Below are 10,323 nucleotides of genomic sequence, written 5' to 3' on the forward strand. Positions count from 1 at the left end.
TTGTCGGGGCATTGGTTAATCCAAAAGACATCACTAAAAATTCATAATGTCCATACCTTGTCCTGAAGGCTGTCTTTGGTATATCCTCTGGCTTAATCTTTAGTTGGTGATATACCGATCTCAAATCGATCTTGGAGAAGTACTTGGCTCCATTCAATTGGTCAAACAAATCATTAATTCTGGGTAACGGATACTTGTTCTTGACTATAAGCTTGTTGAACTCCCGATAATCAATGCACGGTCTCATGCTTCCATCCTTCTTTTTGAGAAATAGCATTGGTGCACCCCACGGGGATACACTGGGTCTGGTTACTCCATTCTCTAACAACTCATGCAATTGCTTTGCTAGTTCCTTCATCTCAATGAACGCCATTCTGTACGGGGCCTTCGATACCGGTTCTGTTCCAGGTGCTAAGTCGATCGTAAACTCAATTTTTCTGTCTGGAGGAAGTCCTGGTAACTCATCGGAGAACACGTCTGGAAATTCATTAACTACTGGAATATCTTCCAGTTTTGTTGGCTCTTGACTTCTATCAATCACATAAGCAACGAAATGCTCGCATCCTTGCCGTAGTAACTTTTTATCTTGAATCATTGTTAATAACTTCTTTGTTTGTTTATGGCCCTTAAACGTTACTATCCTCTCGCCTGGCTTCTTCACCATTACCTTCTTATTTCGACAATCTATCTGGGCATCGTGCTTAGACAACCAATCCATTCCTAAGATAACGTCAAACTTTCCTAGCTTAAATGGTATCAAATCTACACAAAACTTATTACCAGAATTCTCAATCTCATAATTCCCACAAACTTGATTAATAGATATACATTCTTGATTTGCTAATTCCACAGTCATTATTTCATTTAAATTCTCAACTGAACAGTTTAACTTATTAACAAAATCTTGAGAAATAAACGATCGAGTTGCTCCCGAATCTATTAACACTTTGGCATATAAAGAATTCACATTAAGCGTACCTGTCACGACATCAGTATCCTGGATAGCGTCCTTCACAGACATATCAAAAACTCCAGCCCTTAGAGTCTCATTCACTGCTGGAGTAGATCCATAATTCTCAATGCATTAGTGACTGGGGATGGTGTCTTGCAATCCCTGGCTATATGTCCTGGCTTTCCACATTTAAAGAATGTAAATCCAATAGCTGGAATCTTAATCGCTGGATTCCGAGTAGGCTGATCCTTGTTTACTGGTTCTCTCGCTGGCTGATTGCGACACTCCCTCGAGTAGTGCCCTTTCTGATTACACTTGAAACAAACCACGTTCAACTTATTACAAACTCCTCTGTGCTTCTTCCCATATACCTGACAATCTGGAAAAGTTAGCCTCAACTGATTCGGCTGATTCATATTGACTGGACGGTTACCTTGACCTCCGTCGCCTGCATTTTGCTTTTTGAAATTAAAATTTCTTCCTGGCTGAAACTTGCCCTTCTTAAAATTTGGAAACTTCCCTGGTTGTGACTGTCCTTCATTTCCTTCAAACTTCATCTTCTTACTTTCCTATTCTTTCTGTGACATCTCACTCTCAGTTTCTGTAATCATGGCCTTTTGTACAACTCATGCACATGTATCCAATTCAAATATAGCTACCTTCCTTCTAATCCATGGCTTCGGACCTTGCTGAAATCTCTTAGCCTTCTTCCTATCAGTATCTACATATGATGGCACATACCTTGAAAATTCTTCAAACTTACTTTCATAATCAGCTACCGACATATTTCCTTGTTTTAGCTCTAAAAACTTCAGCTCCATCTGATCCTGAACAAATTGAGGAAAATACTTTTCTAAAAACAATTCTTTGAACCTCTCCCAAGTAATAACATCTGCACCTTCCAATGTCTTCACAGTCTCCCACCAATAGGTGGCCTCATTCTTTAAATAATAACTTGCAAACTCCACCTTCTGTTCTTCCTTCACTTTAACTAAAGCAAATGACTTCTCTATTTCCTTTAACGAAATATTCACTTCAATTGGATCTAGGGAACCCTTGAATTATGGTGGGTTTACCGCCTGAAAAGTTTTGAAAGTTACCTGGGGATTGGTTTGTCTTTGTTGTTGTTGTGTCAGGTGAACTATTTGTTGAGCCAAGATTTGAAGAATCTGGGCTATTGCTGGGTCTATGGATCCTGGTTTTGCATTCTGGTTGGTATCATCTTGGATGTTATTGTTGTTGTTGGTTTCTTCATTCTAGGTGTTAGTGCGGGTATTTCTTCTGGGAGGCATTTTCTGTAAAGAATCAAACAACTTATTTAGCCTTTAAATCATATCCTTTGCATAAAAAGTTTTGTAAAACGGAAATATCTCTTTTTGAAAACAGTTGTAACAGTTGAACTAAGTAAATTGCATGCTTCTTTACAAAATATAAACAGTTAAGAGAATAGGGTATATGGTATCACAAGGGTATAACTGGTACAACAAAGTAAAGTAAAACAGGTGCAGTAATGTAAATGACAATGCTGGAAAGGAAAATGTATTGATATATATAGATCAAAAGTTTTAGGTAGTACAAGCGTTAAAACGCTTCGGAAGTAAAAGCAAAAGGTACAAAAAACCTACTCACTTGTCAGCAGATCTAGTCTAAAAATATAACCCAAAAGTCTACTGATACATACTACACACTACTGTACATACTAAACAACCACAACAGCACTACTCAGCATCTCCATTTATGTGCCTCTAGCTCATTGCAAGTCTGTTCCTTCAATCTCCTCAAGCTCCTCCAGAACCTACTTAGCCCACTCCACAAGAAAATCAGGGGTGATATCCTCATGAGTAGCTTTAACAATCCTCACAGCAGTTGTTCTCCAAAATACCTGGAGTCTCTCTCTGAGTCACCTCTTACCACTCCCAACCTCTCTGGTACGCATAATATGTAATAGCTCCTAAATCTGACCCCATAGGAATCGCTGCTCCATAAGGCAAGCCTCGAACTGATGATATGGGACAGGACAGGAAGAGAACTGAAAAGGTACACAAGTAACTGAGTGACCAGTAAAACCTGAATCAGCTGGTGGGGGTCCTCTGATAGGTGGTCTCATGCCTGGGGCTGGAATAGCCTGCAGTGGTACGGGCTGCAACACAGGTGGAGGTAAAATAGCCAACACTGGTGAAACAACAGGACGTGTATCTGAAGAGGGTCTCCCAACTGAGGGCTCTGAGTGATCAGCTAGTACGGAGATGAAAGAGTCGGCCATCGCTGCTATCTGAAATCATGTCACAAAAATAAGAATCTCGAACCATAACGCGAATCATACTAATACCGGTTATACTGTCGCACTCAACCGCTCGATGTTCTATCTTTCTATTTCCTTACTCCTAATCCTAACCCACTACTGATTCCCATCAACCTAGGCTTGTGTCAGTGACTTTTAACCTGTAGCTCTGATACCAAACCTGTGGCACCCTCCAAACCTGGGTCAGAAGTTTGAGATCCACACACACACACCTTATTTATAAACTACTTATAACATTAATAAAGATAATAATATGCAGTGACCCTACTTACCAACTACCACGGACCGCAACAGGTTTAAGTATGTACACAAGCCACACACACACACTTATATTACAAACGTCCAAATCCCTACTATTCAAACTTAGAATTGAATATTAAACATTATTATAAACTTTTACAAACTTAAACTATCTCAAAAGCTGTCAGCTAGCTTAACTCGATCAACCTGGACCCCTAGTTCTCGCACTGGATTGGGGATCCTCGCTACCAACTGGTTCCTTCTTACCTGGAAAAGAACATAAACAACATCGCACAAATGAGCTAACTAGCTCAGCAAGTCACAATGACAAGACTGAGAATAATGATCATCATGTGAAAAGGGTTACGATATCAAGTGAACAATGATTAATGATTTAGAATTGGATATTATATTTTTATTTTAAAAACTAAGGTTAGGCTGCTGATCAGTCACGCACTAACCCCGAGCAAGGCATACAGCTCTGCTCTAATTACTGGATCCAAGGCATACATTGGCCTAACTTGACCACCAATCTGGTCTGACCACGAATCTGGTCCACAATTTTATAAAACAATCCAATTCTAACATATTAACAAAATAAATAATGTAAAGCAGTAAACAAAATCATAAGCAACATTGGATGCCCAATAATGAGATGGTTCCAATTTTCATAAATGAAATATAGCTATCAAATGGTGAAAGAAATGTATAACAAAAGAATCAAAGTTTCAAGGTTATAAGGATTTGGTGTTTCAGAGCGTAAGGTACAAGGGTTTGAATATGTAAGCAATCTGATTCAGTGTTTGGTATTTAGTTTGCATGTATTGTAACACCCCCAAATCCGGGGTCGGGGATCCGGGTTGTTACGAGTTCCATTTCCCTTAATAACACCCAATCTTAATAATTACTCAACTACTCTGTACTGTGACCCCACAATAAACACACACACCACACGTTATAGTCTCAGAGATGAACATCCAAAAATAATCACAAGTCGTTTTATTCCACAATTATATGACAATACACCTTACAAGGTTTTCTGAATAAATTTACATTTCTTTGCCATTATTACAATTCATAAATATACATAAATCTGGTACATCAAAAGTTGAAAGCCTAGCCTATTGGTAGCTCCTACCTCAGCTACAGCGACATCAACGCCTATAGGAAACTGCGGAATGTTTCCTATCCGCTCGTGAATTGGGAGCTTGGTCCTGTTCATCTTGTCTATCTGATGTTGTGTGATGAAAGAAGAAAGCAAGGGTGAGCAGCAAGCCCACCAAAATAATATGTATAATGATTAACAATATATGAGCCTACTCATAATACTCATGAAAGTCTTGGTCAAAAGAAATGAACCAAGTTTGATATCATAATGCGATGAAGTCGCAAAATATTCAATATATATACATATATACTTTTCAAAATATTGGAAGTCCTCTTCCATGCATAATATACACAAAGTCCCAGTGTATAACTGTATAAAAATATCGTTGCAAGGTGATCTCATATATCTAACCTTGTCTCAACGTTTTTCTGAAAATCTTTGTCATGCATAAGATAATCATTTACTAGATATAAGTTTAAAAGATGAAGTTACAAGATACTCCAATATACTTATATCTTTTCCAAATACTACTTGAACTACCACCGTTCAAGTTATAATTAGTTCAAAAGTTCATCACATAGATGAGACTACAAGACCAGATTTGAATAGATTAAATCTTTTAAAATATCATCAAAATAAAATGAAGTTACGAGATACTTCATTTGATGTAAACATCATTTTGAAAACTTGACCCTGCCAACACTCAACAATCGCCCAACCGTAGCCTTTCTATCGAAGTGCTCTGGGTAGTGTTGCAGAAATTATCCAATTGGATGATGAACTCATTACGGGAGTTTGCCGCGCCAGGAAGACCACTTACGATGATCAGTCGTAGTAGTACAACCCCACCATTTTCTACATGTAGAGGAGAACCTGTCGGATTTACTTGTCAACCGAACACTGAACTCCTAAGGAATGGACCGCCTTAGCGGAACTTCCAGGCCATTTGGGCCAATATAATAAGGCTGGGCCGGCGCTACTCGGCCACTTACGCCACTCCTAGTTCAGATGAAATCCATGACTCTGAAACGTAAAGCTCGTCCCCACTTTCCCCAAGTAGAAACTTGTTGATTCGGCTCCACCAAGAAGTCGTATCTATTTGGAAAGGAGAACTCACCGATATTTCCCAGGCGATGCCTGTTAATGGATTAACTTGTTCCAAGAATTTTACTTCCCAAGTGTTGGGTAAGTAATCGATTCATTTAACAAAACAGCAACCTTGTTGCGAATATAAAACACACCACAGAGCCGGATCCCTCAGGTTTTGAGCGAGTATTTAAATCCCCTTCGAAAGGAGAATCTTAAATATAAAAATGAGTTTTAGGATCCGCTCTAACTTTTAAAAATCATTTTGAAGACTCGCAAAATATTTTTAAGAATGTTTGGAGTGATGCTGATTTAATAAAATAAATTAATCCCCAGAATATTTAGAAAATGTCTGAATATTATTATTTAAATAATATTCCCATAAAGAATAATCTTTATAAAATAATTGAAGTAGAAGTATTAAAACTTATACTTGAAATGAATAGCAAATAATCAAAGATATACTTATACGAAAGTAATATCTTTATTTGAATAATCAAAAATAAGTTTGATTATCGACACCTTATTCTTTAATACAATAAAGAATATTATTAAGTAATACCTCGAATGAATACTATAAATAATATTCATAAAATAAAGGAGTCATACATCCTCAAATGAATATCCAAGTAATATTCAATAATAATATAAACTGAGTCATAAGCCCTCGAATGAATATTCAAATAATATTCAAATAATAAAATAAACTGAGTCATAAGCCCTCGAATGAATACTCAAATTAATATTCAATTAAGTAAAATAAAGGTATCGAATAAACCTTATTCGATCCATAGTTTTAAAAACTATATCCATATATATATAAATATATATATAATATACTCGGGAACATCGACTCCCGGTTTAGAAATATGTTCACCTTTTATCCCCTATACTAAGGGTATACGCAACTACTTGCTTATTTCTAGCATAGGTATTATGCAACTATAAGCATTGAAATCAACAGATAGATAACCAGATTACGAAACAGACATGCTTATATACCATATCAGCATGCTCCAATATATCGCAAAATTTGCTAATAACAATCATGCACTATCACAAGATAATGCATATACATATATTTACATCACAACAACAGTATATCGGGTAGAAAACTTGCCTGAGCGACTGGGGGTTACGAATGGCTCGGGACGAGTCTGGTAACCTATAAACAACAAGTAAGTTGGAATTAAACCAAAGTCACTTGTAAATCTATACTCTAACCAACTCAGACTCTAACGCTCGTTTTGCGCTTACTGATTCTCTTAAGTCACTCGAGTACCCTCGGCTCCACCATTTTTAATAATTTAACCTTTACGAGTTTTAAGGCGATTCCTTCGCGAGTGTCTTACCTACTGCCTAACTCTCTTACCATAATTGTTTCATACATTAATTAACCCTTTTTGGTCTTTAACCTATGTTTTAAAGTAAGGCGAGGGGAAAAGTTTCATTCGCGAAACGCCGTTACTTGAAACGGTCGTTTCTCCTAAACCGTGTATCGGAATCGAACGAACTACATATCAAAACGAAGCTCGTAATATGAACTATCTAAACATGGCAATGGTCAAAATCTAGCAGGGGGTTCTCGGGTCCTAATGTTATGCACAAAAACAGTCTAAAGAAAATCGGACGTTACGACGGCTATGTTTACGCGTTTTCCCAATTTTAAACCATTCAAAACCAACCACAAATCAACCCCAAATCAATCATACAACCAATATCCCTCCAAACCACATCATAACAGCCCCAACAAATCCACATTAACCATTTATACTTATTCCCCACATGAACTAAAAGCTTTACTTAGGTTTTTTAACTAATTACCAAGATTTACAACTCCAACAATGCAACAAAACCAACTAATCTCTACAAACTCAACCAAACTTCAACCAATCAAGCATCATGATTCACATATGCTATATCAAACACATTCAATCCTAATTACTCAAAACTAAAGCTAGGGTTTGTAGTTTATACCTTCCTTGGAGAGTGGAGAATCAAGAGAATGGCTTGGAATCACCCTTAAAGTCCTTATCCAAGCTTAATCTAAACAAAACTTCAAGAACACAAATTTTAGTTCTTGAAAAACACTATTCACCATCTTCTTTCATGATTTATAGAAAAAGATTGGCTTGGAATTAGAAGCTTAAACTTATAGGAAGTATGTAACTATCCATGGGGAAGCTTAGATAATTACCTTGCTAAATAGTAAGTGGTGGAGCTTGGATCTTCAATTTTTAAGAAATGGGCCGAGAGCTAGCTTGGGAAGAAAGAGATTTTTGTGTTTTGTTTGATGAAAAATGAAATGATTGGCTTGGTGGATGAGATTTTGATTTGTTTTTAGTTAATTACCTTGTTGCCCTTGAGTTTGTGTGGTTAAAAAGTCACCACATCTCCTTCCTTCCCATGTCATGCTTGTGTCATCCTCATGATGTCATCCTCCCCTCCTTGTCCTCTTCTCATTGGTTGGGTGACATCATCCTCTCTAATCCCTTTGATTAACTTCCTAATTGTTTGCCTAATGACCGCTGATCTGTTATACGGTTCGCTTAACTTTCGTTTTCGTTTATCGTTTGAGGGATCATACCCGGGATCTTATTACTTAGGTTCCCTTAACCTTTCTCAATATATTGTATTCCTTTTATGATCCTCTCTTATAATCCTTTAATTTAAATCCTTTTTATCCTGTTACCTTATACTCAATTCTTTCCGTATCTATTGGATTTCCGGGAAAAATCAAAGTGTTCGGATTTGGATTCTGACGATCTTTACATACACTTATATCCCATATAAAGTACTAATAAAATCTTAGAATATCCATATCAGAACCCCTACATAGTGTGGCATGAAAAGTTTTCTCATTCAGCAAAAACACTATTCATAAGGGTTTCAAAATTTCCCAAAAATTGGGGTTATTACATGTATTTTTGGAGTAGTATTGTATATATGTGGTTCGTATTCGGGGATTTAACAATCAATGGTTCAGAAAGAATAAGGTTTACGACTCAAAGATCAATAGCTGGAATCAAGGTTTAGGGTTCAGTGCTTCAAAGCACTTGCAATATAGGACTAGCAATAAACTACAATATATCTCGAGAAAGTTCAGAACATTTTCCTGGTACTAGCTTGCTATACTTCACCAATTTCCAATCACAATCTCCTACTCCATGACTATCTGTTTCCCTTTCCTACGCCTTGCTTCTTCTGCTCAAATAACATAAGTATCTATCAATACTTAACTCATACTATTCTTTACGGTATACACTTCTATATACCCTTCGTTTTACCCAAATCCGACTAATGGATTGAAAGTTACACTAAAAGCAAGTAAACACTGAACATATAGACCGACAGTCAAACAACAAGTCATATATAACACGTAACACGTCAAACAATCAATGACATTCCATTTATAAAGAAGTCTCGGGTCATAAACAGGATTTCGGGTATTTAATATGATTCTTAAAACATTTTTCGGAATTAAAATGGGTCGTTGGATCAATTTTAAAGCAATAAACAGGGTTCGGTTGGCCACATCTGGCTTCAAAATAATTTTCTAATAATTATCGAGCCTTGAAAACATTTAAAATATTATTTTAAAGCTCGAAGCTATTTTTCGGAATTTTTAAATCATTAATAAATAATTAAATCTAATTAAATAATTAATTAAAATCAATTAATAATTAATTAAATCAATTAATCAATTAATTTTCGAATTAATTGACCAATTAACTAATTAATTATTAACTAAAATTAACTAACTAATTAATTCAGATTTATTTTTGAATTAAAAATAATATTTGGAATTAAAATAATAATTTTTTTGGAATTTTCAGAAATTAAAAACGAATTTTTATAATTAAAATAAATAGAAAATATAATTTTTAAATAATTTATAAACAGGAATCCTAAATTTGCAAGTTCTGGAAACCTGTGGGACCAAACTGTATCGTTTTTAAAACTACAGGGGCCTGTGTGCAATTTTACCAGCCCCGCCGTCGACTTCGTCGGAGTGTGGCCGGAGAACACGATCCCGGCCACTTCAGGCCACCAAACTCTCCAGAATTAAAGCACAGGCCACCAGGAACTTATACCAGTAATCAAAACACATAACCTATTTCAGAATTGGCCGGAAAATGCTCAAGAAACTCGCCGGTTTCCGGCGAGCTCGACAAAAACTTTAAAATACAACTCCCTTCGAACCAGGGATCGTCTGTTAAGGAGCTATACACCAATCGATTACAAATTTTAGGAAGAACAAAACCCACCTATCTAGAACATCTAATAACCCCTGGAATAAAAAGCCCTAAATTTCAATTAAGAACATTCATACGGGTTATAAACCCTAATTTCAAAATTCAAAAATCAAACTCAATTTTGAAGATGTTATTGATTTCCAAATCAGTCATATGAAATATTAAAATCATCAGGAAAACAAGCTCTACAACATGCAAGCATCAAATCATTTAAACAATCATCCGTAAAAAAATTCATATTTTTAATCAAAATAATTCGAAAATAAATAAAATTATATAAAATCAACCTTTGATTCTGCAATTCTGAAAATTGTATAATCTGATAGTACTCTTCAAACCCTTCGTTTTGATTACCAGATATTTCCAAACGGATTTCAAT

The sequence above is a fragment of the Apium graveolens genome, chromosome 5, assembly GCF_009905375.1.
Source record: "Apium graveolens cultivar Ventura chromosome 5, ASM990537v1, whole genome shotgun sequence".
Taxonomy (NCBI): Eukaryota; Viridiplantae; Streptophyta; class Magnoliopsida; order Apiales; family Apiaceae; genus Apium; species Apium graveolens.